Source organism: Miscanthus floridulus, chromosome 8, assembly GCF_019320115.1.
Source record: "Miscanthus floridulus cultivar M001 chromosome 8, ASM1932011v1, whole genome shotgun sequence".
NCBI classification, from domain to species: Eukaryota; Viridiplantae; Streptophyta; class Magnoliopsida; order Poales; family Poaceae; genus Miscanthus; species Miscanthus floridulus.
Window position 1 is genome coordinate 191,845,786 of NC_089587.1, and position 16,830 is coordinate 191,862,615.

At 46.9% G+C, this 16,830-nt stretch overlaps 1 long non-coding RNA gene across 1 annotated transcript; it reads left to right on the forward strand.

Moving 5' to 3' along the window:
* Positions 1-6,963: 6,963 nt before the first annotated feature.
* LOC136475357 (uncharacterized) lies at positions 6,964-7,474 on the forward strand. Its single transcript, XR_010763165.1, has 3 exons — positions 6,964-7,081; positions 7,165-7,257; positions 7,339-7,474. It is a non-coding gene; the product is annotated as an uncharacterized lncRNA (long non-coding RNA).
* The last annotated feature ends 9,356 nt before the right edge of the window (positions 7,475-16,830 follow it).

Below are 16,830 nucleotides of genomic sequence, written 5' to 3' on the forward strand. Positions count from 1 at the left end.
CTGTAGGGGCGGCTCAATCACCAGCCACCCCTGTAGTGCCCATTTGTAGGGGCTGCTGCCACCAGCCGCCCCTGCTATTCGACTGTAGGGACGGCTGAATCACCAACTGTCCCTACTGATGACGCATGAATAAATAGCAGCCACCCCTTCTTTCACCTCGGGACACACTCTTCTACAAAAAAAGGTTGAGAGGCCTTAGGCTCCTTCTAAAAATTGCTCTACTAAGGGGGAAGGTTTTGATCTCAAATCCTTTGGTGGAGAGGCTCTAAAAGGTAAGGAAATGCTTCTTCAACTCTTTATTTGAAGTTTAATTCGTTGGTTAGTGAATAATTTGATTTTTGGTTTTCTCTCTCTCTTCCATGGAGCTTGAGCTAGTTATGAGTGAAATTGGACCCTAATTTTCACTATACTAGGGTAAATTAGGTAAGGAAGTAAGATTGCACCCTTTGTTAGTACATCTTTGTTGATTTTAGTGTAGTATTAGTGAAGTTTGGTGCATGTGTCATGAAACCCTATATCTAGATCTAGATCTAGGATTTTGTTTTTTTTTCTTTTTCAATTTTTTCTTTATGTGACTAGGGTTTGCATGTAGGCTATATGTGTAAGATTTTAATTGTTGCGAATGTGTAAAATATCCTCTACCATGGCTACTAATTATCATTTAATATTTATTTTGATTCCTTTCTATAATGTGTGTTTTTAATTAGTTATGGATAAATAGGCCATTAATTAATTATCCGCACTGATGGCATGGTGGGATGATGAGCGCAAGGTGGATGATGATACGATCGCACACCCGGCCGATTGTAGCTAGTGGCAAGCGTTCGATGCCAAGTACAAAGCAGAATTCAGTGATGACCCACGGAATGTACGGTTCGGCTTGAGCACCGATGGAATGAATCCCTTCAATGAGAGGATGACCGACCATAGCACATGGCCAGTCATCTTAACCATGTACAACCTCCCAACGTATTTGTGTTAGAAGAGGAAGTACCTTCTCCTCACCATTCTTATCTCCGGCCCCAAACAACCAGGCATTGATATAGACGTGTTCTTGGAGCCTCTGATGCAAGAAATGAAGAGGCTATGGAGGTATGGGGAGCCGATGTACAATGCATTCCGGTAGGAGGACTTCATATGCAAAGCAATAATATTTGTTACTACCAATGATTACCCCGCGCTATTTGCCCTGTCTGGACAGTTCAAAGGCAAGACTGGATGCTTAGTCTGTTTGGATGGTACTAAATGGGTGTTCCTAGATGGATCCAGGAAGATAGTTTACATAAGGAATCGGCGCTTCTTAAAGACAGGTCACAAGTACCACGGCAAATTGTACCTAAGATACTATGGCAACATCCCGGAGGATAAACCCCCTCTAGAGAGACGTCGTAATGGAGAACATGTGTTCAGAATGGTCCAAAACATACATGTTGTCTATGGAAAGAAGAATCTAGATGGAACGATCAGAGATAGAAACACACCTCCCATCGAAGGCGTACCATTCAAGAAGCAATCGATCTTCTTTTAGTACCTGCCTTATTGGCCAGACTTGGAGGTCCCCCATGCCATTGATGCGATGCACGTGCAGAAGAATGTCTTTGAGAGTCTCATGGCTACCTTGATGGACACGGGCAAGTCAAAGGATGGTCTCAGATCATGGAAAGACATGGTGCAGCTGAACGTGATACGGGAGCTTTGGCCGGTACAGCAAGATAATGGCAAGTACAGTCTTCCCGCGGCTAGCTTCAACCTAACCCTAGAGGAGAGGAGAGCTATATGCAATTTCCTTAGGGGGTCAGAGTGCCGACTAGGTTTTCGGCGAACCCGAAGGAGCTAGTGTCGATGAAGGACCTATCATTAACATACTGCAAGGCTCACGATTGTCATGTGATGCTGACAGTGTTCCTACCAATTGCAATCAGGGCTATAAAGCCAGAGTTCCTAAAGATGGCCATCACCCGCATATGCTACTTCTTTTCGAAGATCTCACAAAAGACGATTCGCAGGCAAGAGCTGAGTGACCTACATGAATTCATGGTGGAGACCCAGAACCAGCTAGAGATGTGTTTACCTCCCGCTTTTTTTGATATAATGGTACATCTCATGATTCACCTAGTTCATCAGATCGAGGCGCTGGGCCATAGCTTCTTGCATGAAATGTGGTCCTACGAGGCCTTGTTTCAATGCCGCTGGATCAAGCAACATCAATTCAATGAGATCGGACAGAGAGTCATCGACCTCCAGAATGTAGGCTACCAGGATGACCCTTGGGTGCTCGCTGAACGTGTCGCGCAAGTCTTCTATATGCCCGACCCGTAAAGTAACCTCCCCCAAAGAAGAATACAAAGCACGTGGTGGCCTCTGGGAAACAACATATCATCGAAGTTGATGGCGTGGACGATGTTGAAGCTTACAATAAGTGCGATGAGATGCCGCTATTCACAGACTTTTGTAAGAAGATCGAGGTTGTGGAAAAAGAACCTGCCCAAAGATGTATTGCCATGGGAACAAAAAGGTGTCAAGGGGAAAGTTGTCACGGTGGGCTAGCTAGTTTATGTAAGTGTGTTAGTGTTCATAAGACTACATTCATGTATGTGTGTGTGAGACTATATTTATGTATGCGTGTGTGAGACTATATTCATGTATGTGTGTGTGAGACTATATTTATGTATGTGAGACTACATTTATGTATGTGTGTTTGAAACAACATTTATGTGTGTGTGTGTTTGAGACTACATTCACGTATGTTTGTGTGAACAATGTGTACTAACAATTTATCAAATTATGAAATTACCAAAATAAAAGTTGTAGATCTCCATGAGTTATTCAACTTTGGTATTCATTACTTTTTCAGTTGAAATGATTTGGGGTCCAAATTATGGTTTCAACTTGTCTTTTTTCAAATTTTAAAATTTGAAAGGTTCAAATTTAGTCAAATGACAAGATAACCAAAATAAAAGTTGTAGATCTTGATAAGTTGAACAACTTTTGTATTCATCACTTTTACATCTGAAATCATTTAGGGATTGAAAAATTTGGTTTGAACTTGTCAAATTTTAAATTTCAAATTTTAAAATGTGTAAAACATTGTCACATCCAAGTTTGATCAAACTTAAATGTTGAAGCATGATTTTAGAAATTTTTAGGAAAAAAACCATCACATTTAGAGTTAGTATGAGGGAGAACAACTAGTTACAAAGTTTACCCACAGATTAAAAAGAGAAATCACACTATTCTAGATGATCCTTACATGATCATAGTGAATAGTGTGATTTTTTTTAATCTGTGGGTCAACTTTGTAACTAGTTTTTCTTTCTCATACTAACTCCAAATCTGATAATTTTTTTTCTAAAATTTTCTAAAATCATTCTCTATCAATTTATTTTGTTGGTTTTGTCAATATGTACATATGAAAAGTTTGAGCAATTTAAATTTTGAATTTCAAAAAAATGCAACTTTAGACAAGATTTTGGTACCCCAATTGATTTCACTGAAAAAGTGATAAATACCAAAGTTGAATAACTTATCAAGATTTACAACTTTTGTATTGATCATTTCTTCATATGACAAAGTGGTAATGACATTGTTCACAAATGTGACACATCTCTCATAAGGTTTTATAAACTATATGAGATATGTGTAAGATTAGTGAACAATGTGTGCTAAGAATTTATCAAATGAAGAAATGACCAAAATAAAAGTTGTAGATTTTCATGAGTTGAACAACTTTGGTATTCATCACTTTTTATGTTGAAATCAATTTGGGTCTCAAATTTTGGTTCGAACTTGTCGTTTTTTAAAATTTCAAATTTGAAAGGTTCAAATTTTATCAAATGACAAGATGACTAAAATAAAAGTTGTAGATATTAATGAATTGAACAACTTTGATATTCATCACTTTTTATGTTGAAATCATTTTGGGTCTCAAATTTTGGTTCGAAATTGTCATTTTTTAAAATTTCAAATTTGAAAGGTTCAAATTTTGTCAAATGACAAGATGGCCAAAATAAAAGTTGTAGATCTTCATGACCTCTACAACTTTGATGTTTATCAAATTTTCATTTGAGATCATTTGGTGTCTCAAAATTATTTTAGTAGTTTTAATTTTAATTTTTAAAATTTAAAATTTTTCCCCATTTTTAAAGGTTCAATTTTGCAATTTTAAACTGTTGTAGTTGTTTTAGTTATTGTATATGTAAATATATCTATAAAAAATAATTATAAAATTTTGTACTGTATTATTTATTATTTACATGTGAATAATTCATTTTGATTTAGAATTTTGAAACAAAAATTCAACTGTAGGGGCGGCTTATAACCTTAGCCGCCCCTACAGTGCCCCTATAGGGGTGGCTTATAACCTCAGCCGCCCCTATAGTGCCTCTGAGGTATATTACAGTGACCGTCGCTGTGGGTGCTAAGTGTTGGGCGAAATCGGGTTCCTCCACCGTCAGGCTGCCTAATTTCGCCGTCGGCGCCGCCTGCACCGCTGCACCTGCACCATCGTCGCCTGCCCCTCCCTGACCCCTCCATCGCCTCCTCCACTGTCTCCTTGACCCCAACCGCCGCTCCCGCCCCATCCACCGCCATTCTCCAGGCCGCGACGCATGATTTCAGAGGCATCATTGGCCCTCAGTGCCCGTAACAGCGGGCAGGCGAAGAAGAACCAACACTACCCTCGTCTAGGCTCCGGTGGCTATGCTGGCAAGCAAGAGGTCTTTAGGAAGATGGATGGAGAGGCCGATGCTGCCGGGAATACGGAAGTGCCGAAGTTGAAGCCACGCCTCAAACAGTGGATATACGCGAGGAGTGTAGATTCATCCGGTAGTAGCCTCAAGTTTGCTAAGCCAGAGACCGGAGAGGTAGTATCAAAGATACTGAAAGTTGCTGAAGACAAGGAGAAGGGCACATTCAACCCTTCCAGAGAGAGGGATGAGCTTACCGTTACCTTGGGAAACTCCGAGCACATAGGATGCACCAGGGGGCTAGGGAAGAGGATGTCCTAGAAGCACGGATTCGTAGAGGAGAGGCATATGTACAAGAAACATGGCAGAGACCGAGAGTCTAATCTTGAGCGCCAAGTGAAGGCTCTAGTTGAAAAGATGTTGGTGGAGAAAGGACTATCTACGATGGAGCCACACATACTAATGGGGCCGCCCGAAGAATTGGCGGTAGTTGGTAGCCCTCCGGATGTTCCCAGCAATCAAGGTTCCAATGCAACCGGAACCCCTGTCGATCGCATACGGGCGCCAACTAGTTGCAAATTGGTGGTTTCGATGGGTAGGCAAAACATGATCATTGAGGTGGCAACGGGCATGGCACATCCTCCGGGTGGCATGTGGCATAATAGGGATATCCCGCAGGACTACACTCGGGTCGAGGTGCATACCGTGAAGCCCGAGTTCATGACTTGGAAGATAAAACACCCTACTCCTGAGGGGCTCGTGTTACTCGAAGACATCATGAACCAGTTCATCCTTTGGCATAGACGGGACATTGTATTGACCGAGTCTTCATCAACTCCGACTAAAGTTCATCCTCTGGAGCGACCCGTCGAGGACGGGGAGGTATACTCACCGGCCCATGACCATGACCACCACATGATAGAGACTTCTCCACTTCGTACCGAGCAAGGGCATGATGACATGCCACATCCTTCTCCACCTTGTACCGAGCATGGGCATGATGACATGCCACATCCTTCTCTAGCTCGTAGCAAGCAAAGGCATGATGAGATGCAACATCCTTCTCAACAAGCACAGCCGATACATGAACAACAAGTGTCTCATGAACAGCAATTGCCTCGTGAACAGCCGATACGTGAAGAACAAGTGGCCCCTGGAGTAGGTGATGCACAAGTTGACAAGGACGTGCCCGAATGGGAAGCTCAAAACAAAATCCCAATCAAGATAAGGCCATCGTATGTGGGCATTAATGACATCTCGTCGGTGCACAAGTGGATGGCCCATGACCAGTTCAAGCCTAAGAACCAAGTAAAAGAATTCAGAGCACCAGCTTCTGAGGAGGGCACCACTAGCAAACTGCACAAAGGGTTTAACAAGTATCTAGCTGTTGATAACCTTAAATGGTTAAATGATTGCCCGGATAAATATGAAAAAGGCAAGAACTTCCTACCAAATCGAGTCAAACAGTGCTTGCCACGTGGAATGAGAAAGTTCCACGATTGGTACTTGCATGCTTAGATAACAGAACTAGAAATCTTACAAGCATGGATCCCTGCCGGCACATTTGGAGCCCCAGGTGGGCAAATTGCCATTGAGTTTAAGGATATCCAGGCATGCTTCCACCTCGGACGAATGGAAATAAATCTAATTTGCATGTGGTGCCTGTAAGTCCTTGCCCTCTCGATATGATATTAATGCAATCTTTTGATTTTGTTGTAACTAACCCGCACCGTGATTTGTAGAATGCAAGCCGACTTTGTGAGAAAGAGGCTAGCTCTGAAACACGGGTATATAGACCCGTCACCTATAGCATCAACAAATTTTAATTACCCTAAAGAGTGGAAACTAGATTGCAAAGAACTAGGAGGTGGAAAGACACTTAAGGAGAAAGAGGACATCAGGAACAAGAAAATATTGGAAGAGTCCCTCAAGGTTGCGGCATACATTGCCCTATGTTTTACAAATCTCCAACAACACGATAATATATGGATACCATACCACTTCAAGTAAGTTCGACTGTATACTTGGCTTTGTTCAATATACTTTGTTCAATGCAAAAGAGCTTATGTGTTCCTTCTATGACTAAATTCATGCAGCGATCACTAGATTTGCAAAGGCGTCTGGATCTCACATAGCATGGCATGGGTCTTTGATTCAGCGGATTTCCTAGTCGAGACATACAAAGACTTCATAGTGATTGTCAAGACATACATATCGATAATCCTCATTTTAGCTACTATGTTTGTATACATACTTGTAAGGTTCAATGTGGGATACTAACAAGTTGCATTTGCTAAAACCATTAGAACAGGGCATTCAGGCACTATGTCCAGGAACATAAGGGGAGGCATCATCCAAATAGGAAGGAAAAGTTGTATGTCAAAACTCTATGTGCGGTAAGTGTCAATTACTTTGGTACTCCATATATTACGTGTCTGTCAATAGCATTACTTAACATCTCCATATGCAAAACACATAGTGCCCCAAGCAGAAGCCTAGGAGTCTACATTGTGGATACTACACATGTATTATGATGAGTACCATCGGTGGCTACAACAGAAACCCCAATCTGGTAAGTTTGAACCTCTTCGCTTGTAGTATGAAAAGTTTGCATATGTTGTGATATAGTAAACCTAAACATGTTCTCTTGTAGTTGGAGAAAGATAAAGACACGAGAAGGAACCCATACAAGGATGACGAGCTCTTAGAGATGGTCGACGACCTTTGCAACTTTATAATGGACCAGATTATGTACCATAAAGGCACTTACCATCATCTTCTTTCTGACTTAGGTAGTAATCCTCTATACCAACACATTCGTGAGACTGATAGGCTAGCCCTAGGCCATTGATGACAATGTGGACTTGTGGTATGGTTTGGATCAGACTTTGGAATGGTTTGGACTTTGTTTTACATGTGGACTTGTGGATTTCTTAATGGACTATATTATAATGATGGACTTCATAATGGACTATGTTGTAATGATGGACTTTTGTGAATTATGACTTGTGATGATGTTCTAAATAATGGTCTTGTGTTTGAGGATGTATATATGTATATTTGTGGTGGACAGATTCAAATTTGAATTATATATATATATGTGGTCAGATTTGAATATGAATTATTTATTTTTTTTGCTGGAAAATCCACTATAGGGGTGGTTCTTGATTAAACTGCCCTTACAAATACACATAGCAGGGGCGGCTGGTGATACAGCCACCCTTATAGAAGTCCACTACAGAGGCGGCTGATATTACCAGCCACCCCTACAGAGGGCACTGTAGGGGCGGCTGAAAACACCAGCCGCCCCTATAGAGGGCACTGTAGGGGCAGTTAGGAAACCGCCCCTATAGAGGCATCCTCTGTAGGAACATCCTGGGAAGGGAGGCTGGCGCAGCCGCCCCTACAGAGGCTCTAGAGCCGCCCCTATAGTTAACTTCTGTAGTAGTGGACACGATCAACTCGAACCACGGCTCAGCGCCTCCCATACGTATAGCCGTACAGGCCGTCGCCGCCGCCATGCATGCGTCGGCACGCTCACCGGAAGATCTCTGGCGAGCATCTGAACTTTCGAGACTATGCTGACCTCTTTTGGCTATCTTGTGCCCGCCCCGTCCCCCTGCCTTCCATTGGCCTCCTCCTCGCCGCCGTTGGCTGCTCTTTTTCTGTCCAATCGCTTTTGCTTCGTCGAGGCGAGGACGTTGCACATGTCCTGAATCCAGCGGTGGCCGTCCTCCAAATCCTAACTTGTTTCCGTCGCTGCTCCGGCAACTACCCGGATTATTCTTAGTTTCCTTCGCCGCTCCGGCCGTCTACCAGACGGAGACCGCGCGTCGTTGAGTCCTCTCTACTGCTGTGCTGCGCTCGCCCTCCAAGCGTTTGTTTGATTGTCCAATGCGCGGGTGCAGGCCGGCGCTGCCGCCATCGTCTTCCTCCGGCGTGCTGGTCGCGACGTGCCACACCAATACAATACACCATGATTCTCTCGATGTGTGTCTGAGTGGTGGCGGCCCTGGGGGGTTCCAGCTGTGCCCACGCACAGGGCCCTTGAAGCCTAGGGGCCCAATCTCAAGTATGTAAGCTAGTTGGCAATACTCTGGTGTAATAGGAAATATATATATGGCCCATACAAAATACCAGGCGCGTAAGAAAGAGTCTGTCGATTTCCCTTCCGTCGCGGCCGCTCTCCTTTGCGGTTTTATCGCGGCGCGCCTTCGCGTCTGCTGTCTGGCGTCACCGTCGCCGATCGGCCGTGCGTAGCACACTGGCTACTCCGCTTGCTCACTCCATAACTCCATTCCCAGCCAAGCGAGTACGACACTATAACTATACGAGACATCCTTGCGTCCAGACATGTTCAGGTAAAGTGCCGTGCCCAATTGCCCCTGTTCCCTAAGCCCCTTTATTGATTGTTTAATCAATGTTTAATTTACCTAATTGCCTTTGCTCCCTGTCGTTATTCTTCAGAATATAAGACTCAGATCTAATTTGGGATTGGGGAATTTCTAATGGTGCAGGGCAGTGAATAATTATTATCCCTGTTCTCCACTTGTCTCTCGCCAAAAAAATACTTGGTAATTTACTAACACTCATTTTTATTTTAACGTTAAACTGAATCTAGTATTTCTAAAATTCCAGTGCACTCGTGTTGACAAAAGACACGCATTTATATAGAAGTGAAAAAAATAGAGATGGATAGAATTTTTATGCATATTATTATAATTATAATGAAGGGCCCATCTCCCAGGCTTTGCTCTAGGTCTATAAATTGACAGGACCGGCCTGTGTCTGAGCCTTGCTGTACCTTGAGAGGTCCTCGTCGCCTTTCTTGTCGGTCCTCCTCTTCACCCTTTAGGGACTCTTGGCCGCTGACCAAACCGTCCCTGTTCTTTGCGAGGGTACTGCATATAATCTCCTCTACCTCTTTGTCTGCGGAGACCGGCCAGAGAGAGTCGTGCACTTGTTGATGCGCAAGTCCTCGTCGCCGGTGAGCAGGACGAAGGACCATGCCGTGTGGTACAGCTTGACGATGCACTCCGAGAGACGTACGTCTCTGCTTCTTGGTCGCCTTGAGAAGATCAAACTGTCCGAGAGAGAACGGTTTCGCTTGAACAGCTCGGTTATCAGCCATGATACAATATTTTTCTCTCACAACAAAATAGTATCAGCCGGTTAATCAGCCGCAAAAACCATCAGTGAAAGTTAAACCAAATATACTTAGCGTTGTTATATAAATAATTACCATTAGACTAATCACATAATGCATTTTCACAGTAAAACTCTATATTTAAAGATATATAGATGTTGATATATATTTTTTTATATATACATCTAGTCAAACTTAAATCCGGTTAGCTCAAAGGCAAAGCAGGGGGGGCACCATCAATTATTCAATTCCAGATGTGATGACAATATAATTCTATTCTATCCTTAACCATTTTTTTAAAAAATAATTAAAGTTATATAAAAGATATCAATATCTATCAGACAAAATAGGTACACAAATCTCATAACAATGATTATTGGTGTATTTTTTTATAAATTTATTCAAATATCAAAATAATTTGGCTCGGTACCGAGAGTACATACAATGATACAATGACTGAGGCTGCTAAAGAAAAGAGAAGAAAGAGGGCATGTCTCTCTTTATATCTTTTTTTATTGAAGAACCAGCGGCAAGAGCATGCCGGGTATATATTAATAGAAAAGATGAGTTTTACAAAAATTAATTAAAAAACAAAACAAAACTCTCACGAAAGAGGCAACAACAAGACCACCACCACACGAAAACACAACACCAACGAACCTCAGAGAGCAACAAAATTTCAAACATCGCCTTGAACGCCACAGAGAACAAGCAAAGTAAACAAGGAGGGGGAGTAGGTTTTCCATAGCGATGCCTCCAAGGAGGGAAACGACAATCACAGATGTCGTCAACGCTAACAGGAGAACCATGGTTTTTCAACCAAACTCCTAGAGGGTAAAGGGGCCTAACAACAATGCCTCCAATGAGGGGTGTGACGCCAAAGGCAACACTATTGTCGGCCACGAACAAGGGCCTAGCAGGGCCATCGCCCGACAACCCCCATGCCCAAGCCCCAAACGGCCATACTGTGACTTGGCAGCCAAGAACCGCAGCAAGCCACCGCTAGTAGGAGATCGCTGTGGTACCGGCGAGGTCACAAGCATGCGTGATCTGTCTCCGCCACGCCAGCCTACATAGCACCAACCACCGTGGGAGGTCACATCTTGTTCCTGCACCATGCAAAGGGTGACACTGACTTCGTTGCACGTCGTCGTCCCTCAAGCTTCTAGAGATGCCACGAGCATTCCTGCACGCGCAGCCATCTTGAACGAGCCGCCATCTGTTGGTTGTCGTAGTGGTAGCGAGCCGAACACTAGCATGCGTGGCCAGTCACAACCGCGCCGGTCGAAATCGACCACATCCAACCGAACTGATACCAACCACTGAAGGTCACTCACAAGAGAAAGCTTGGCACACCACTGTCCATGGATGCCACAACCAAGACCTTCCGTTGAAACACCATAGTTGGTAGTAGACCTACAGAGTTGCCACCAACATACCCGCTATGCCTCACCAACCAAAGGAGCTACCGCAACCCTGCCGAAATTGGCCACCGCTAAGCGAGACCAATCGTCGTGGCCATGACTAAAGAGAGCCGCCGTGGACAAGCTGTCGCTGCTGCAACAAACAAGCACTGCCAACACGATGCAACACTAGTCGACGAGGACCGCTGACATCCTGACCAGCGCCGACCACCATAGGAAGCCCCAGGATGGAACGAGGCATCCCTAGCCCACCAGCCTCGCCTACGTCACACCCCGACCACCGACTACCGAGGCACAAGACCGGCACAACCAACCACACTCAAACACAAGTACCACCACATGGAGCCCAAATTTGGCTGAGCCCAAGCCCCGTGGCGCCGATCCAGGGTCTTGCCAATGAACAGGGCAGACGAGGTGGGGCGCCTGCCTGTGCCACTGCAGCACGTGCTGCTACAACGCCGGTTTAGCCCCGCGCGTGCGCCGTAGTGCCGCCAGCATGCCCACACGCGCCGCTCCGCCTTCAGCCTCACACGAATTCGTGACCTCCTCCCCGGGCTCCACCAGATCCGGTCATGGGGCCATGAATGCATTGACCGTGAAAAAATTTATAGCCACGGTACAGAGCTGTACTATATGTTTATATACGAGGATGGCGAATGGCCACTGAGGAGATTGAATCAGCCAATCACGTCAACGTTGAATGAGAAAAATTTATACGTCAAGCTCTCTGATTGGTACGTAGTGACGCCACGTGCGTACCTTAGTCCAGTCGGAGAAGAGGTCGATGAAGAACTCGCCTTCATCCCCGGGTAACCATGCCCCACGATGACAAAGGTGATGAGCAGGTCCATGTTCTTGCCATGGACGACATTGGACGAGCTTCCCGTGGGGAACCTGGCTGGTAGTGCCTGACCTCAGAGGCGCCGACACGGTGATCCACATGGACATGCGACCGTCGCCACGCGAATAGCGCCGTGCTGACGACCGGGAAGCCGGAGCTGAACAGGATGAGGTACTTGGTGTAGAGAAAGTCCGTTGACTCTAGGAGGTACTATCATTTTTTTGAAATCAGAAGCTTATTAGCATCCGTTGACTCCAGTGATTGACTCGAGCCAACCTGGCAGCTTCATGTTTACATTCACAGGCGGCAGGGTGCAGGCAGGTCGAGCCACCCGCCACCATCCATCCTCGACTACACACCACCATCCATGCCTTCCTCTCCTCCTCCTCCACTGCTGCCTCCGCGCTCTTCACCCCGGTCGTGTTCCACGTCGCCGCACGGCGGCTACGCCTTCCATGCCCACCGTAATGCTTCACCCACTCGGCAACGTTGTGGCGGCCATGTGTGCTTGGGGACGGGGGCCCCACGCCCGCGGGAGATACCCAGGGCCGGGTTCGCTTCCATCCTGTCGATCCGTGGCAGCCTTCATCGTGGCCTCGTGGGAGTCGACACCCAAAAATTCGCAGTTAAGTCGATCTGTGCTTATTAGATAACAAGCTGTAAGCTGGCTAAATACTGAGGTAGAGGAGAGAGGAGAGGAGAGAAGAGAAGCGGGCTGTAAGGTTACAACCAGCTTTGGCACAAGAACCAAGAAACTCTATGAGAGAGACAAGTGGACTATGTATTAATAATGAAAAGCTAACAACTATATGAGTGGACTGAGAGAAGGCTGCAAAGATACCTTACATCCAGCAGCCGGCTATATTATTAGCCTTGCTCTCATCCCTATTAACACACGCATGCAAATCTACCCCTATGAGCATCTTCGAAGATTGGTTTGGCAAATCCTTGAGATTGACGATATAAATGCCTCGTTGTCGACAAGAACATCGCCTACCACTAAAAGCACAAGGTCGTTAAATCCTAAAAAAATCGCTCCTTTAGATAGTCGTTGAGCCCGGGACTTGAGTTGTTTTGTGGCATTTACAATTTCCTAGATTAGCATAGGCTAGTGATAGGATTTGCTCTAGATTGCGAAACTTTTGGTTGGTTATGGAGAGCACACTAGATAAATCCTAGGTTGTGTATCATCATGTTAGTTAGTTCGTTTATCTCCAACTCTGTCTCAGCAACTAAAAAATACGAAAGGAAGACTCTACCCGGCACGACAACGTGCGTTGCCCTGCTTCACTCTGCCCGGCCATGGTGAAGCCTTTCCTTAATTAGTTTTCTCCGGTCATGTAAGGGGGTCAGACGATAAACACTCATCTGACTTTTTTTAGAAGGAAATTGTCGGTGCAGAAAGTGACCAACCAGTGAATATTTGTAGTTTTACTGTATGTTGTGATCGGAGGTGGCCTAGCACTCAATGACATAGGATTTATACCGGTTCAGGCAACGTGCCCTACGTCCAGTTGGGGTCAGTCAGTGACTTTATTCCTAAGCCCAGGTGCTCAAAGTTTACAGTGGGGTTACAAACGAGAAGAAGAAGGATGGGGTGTATAAGAGGTCTGGTCGGCTCCAGTCGGAAGGACCGAGAGTGACAGGAACTTCGCTATGAGCTAAGTGTTCAAGCGGGTGCTTGAGGTCCGAACCAAGCGGTTCTGTGGTTGTGAGCTAGTGAACTTAGGAACTCTGATTAACTCGAATCGGTCTCTCTTGTTGGAGGAAGCGCACCCTCTTTTATAGATGAAGGGGACGGCTTTACAAGTGAGAGGGAAAGGGTGCATATGTTATTGAGCCTTGTTGCCCATGCCTACCGAGCCTTGTTGCCCATGTCGGCGGGTACAAGATAATGGTAGGCGCCTACAACACTGTTGATGTCACTGTAGAATGCCAGATGCATGTGGGAGGTCATGTTGGCTTCTTTAGGGACGGTAGTCGTCAGTTCCTGCAAATCCTGTTTGATGCCTAGAGGGCATGTGAGGAGTCTCACCACGTTCACCTGGTACGGTAAATCCCGGTGCCCATAACGCTATCGATGCCCAGAGGCATGTGGGGGGGGTCTTACCGTATAGGAGTTTTTAGCGACGCCTACAATACTGTAGAGGGAGATGTCGGCGCCTACAATACTGTTTGTGTCAGGGTAGCTGCAGAGTACTATTCCATGTAGGGTATGGTCCCTGGTATAGTGGTTTTGATCTGTGAGCCTTGCCTTGCTTTTCTACGCACGTCTCCTGGTTCCTACCAAGCGGGTGTCCCCGGTCGGATGGCTCTAGTCGGCTCTGAGTGCGTTGGTCGGAGAAGAGCGGGGAGCAGGGTTCATTGGAGCCCCGGTCAGAGGGACGTGGGGTTGGGGGTCAGAAGTAGTGGTTTGGGCCAGACCTTTCGATCAGAGAGGGCGTCCAGAGACGGCTCGCGGTCGAAGCGAGTGCTCCGATCGAAGTGGTGGGCCGAAGGGGTCGACGAGCGGGCACCGCTCCTTTTGGTCTAGACCTTCTGGTCGGCGACTGGGCCGTCCTTCCTGCCTATTGTATTTAGACTCTTGGTCTGAGCCTTGGTGCGGAAGCCAGTCCTCGAGGGACCCCAGGTTTATGAACCCGACAGGAGCCCCCGAGCCCCCAGACGATTCGGGTAGAATCGTTCGGGGGATTTTTGTCTTGCCGACGGGTGCGCGCGAGCGCACCCCTGGGTGTAGCCCCTGAGTCCCCGGGCGGTTCGGGCGGAACTGTCTGGGGGGTTTCTGTGTCATCAGGGGAGATTTTTTGTTTTGTCGGCGGGTGCGCGCGAGCGCACCCGTGGGTGTAGCCCCTGAGCCCCCGGGTGGTTCGAGCAGAACCGTCTGGGGGTGCTATTTTACCGGGCGTGTGTGCGTGTTTTTAGTCTGAGATGGAATTTTGTCGCCCGAGGCGTCGTTGTGCAGCCGAGGCGTTTTTAGGCATGAAGATGAGACATAACTTACTGATCCCGGTGTCGATGCGCGTCGTGGATTAGGTAAGGAAGTTAGTCTGAGCATGAGAGAGCTCATTGATCCTGGCGTTGATGCGCGCCGTGGGATTAGGTGAGGGAGTTAGTTTGGACGTGAGAGAGCTCATTGATCCTGGCGTCGATGCGTGCCGTGCGATCGGGTGAGGGAGTTAGTTCGGTCATGAGAGAGCTCACTGATCCTGGCGTCGATGTGCATCGTGGGATCGGGTGAGGGAGTTAGTTCGGTCGTGAGAGAGCTCACTGATCCTGGCGTCTATGCACGCCGTGGGATCAGGTGAGGGAGTTAGTTTGGACAAACCCTGGCGTCGGTGCGTGCCATGGTTTCTAAATAGTTAGTTTAGGGGTCGGACAAGACTGAGACCGTGGGTCCTAGCGTCGATGCGCGCCGTGGGACCAAGCGGGTCGGAGTCATGGATCCTGGCCTCGGCGCAGCCTGGGCGGCCGAGGTAGTTAGTTTTCACGTGAGTTCGGAGTCGCGGTCCCTGGATTTTTGGAGCGCAGTCAGAAGGGAAGCCGTTACGCGAGTTCGGAGTCGCGGTCTGTGGATTTTTGGAGCGCAGTCGGAAGTGAAGCCGTTACGCGAGTTTGGAGTCGCGGTCCCTGGATTTTTGGAGCACAGTCGGAAGTGAAGCCGTTACACGAGTTTGGAGTCGCGGTCCCCGGATTTTTGGAGCGCAGTCAGAAGTGAAGCCATTTTTCTTGAGCCCCCGAGCCATGTCGGGCCTTCGTGGGAGTCGATGTGAGTTGTGTGCGTTACCCCATCCTCGGTTCCTCACAACCGGAGGGGCTAAGTTTTGTCGCTTGTCCCAATCGCTCGGGTTTGAAGACTAGCTCGGTGAGTTCGCTAACGGATGTGATCGAGCAGAATTCAGGTCCGTCGTTCATGACGGGGTCGGCATAGCCCTCTTGTGACATTCCACTACTCCTTTACCTACAACCCAGTAGATGCCTAGGTAGTTCTAGAGACCGACCCGGGTGGCCTAACGGCCTCCCCTCGATGGAGATTCTGTGGACCTAGCGAGAGGTTCAGGATCGAACGAGAAGGTTGAGATGACCTGGTCTGCCAGACCGAGCGAGGGCCGCATGGGGCTCATCTACGGTTTTCTCCCCTGGCTCTGTTGTTTGCTCATGTCGAATGAGGCAACCGTCGCTTCGTGACGCAACACGGAGCGTTGTGATGCATTTCGCTGCACGTGCGATGCTTAGTTCTTGAGCCCCCAGGCGGTTTAGGGCAATAATCGTCCAGGAGGCACGGGCGTATGGAATGAGATGCATGTATGGATGTATGAAATGATTTATAAGGAAATAGAGGGGTTCGGTACTGCTCACCTTGATGGCTTAAGTGATGGGGTTTGGAAAGCTTCAGTCGGAAATGTCCAACCGGGACCTGCGCTTGTCAATCGTGGGTGAGCCCTTATGTGAATAGTTTTTGTATTTAATGAACACATGCTCACCTTGATGATCTGAGTGACTGGGTTCAGAGAGCTTCAGTCGGAAATGTCCGACCGGGACCCATGCTCATCGTTTGTGACGGAGTCGGCATGGCCTACATTGGGTGCCCCTTCACTTCCTTACCTGTCTCTTGGTGTCTATCCTGAGTGATTCGATCGACTCAGTGGGTCGGATGGTTTCTTCGATGGAGATTTTGTTTTTGGTCTCCCCAGGTCTGTCCTGGGGAAGTGGGGAGCCGCCCACGTGCGGTGGTGC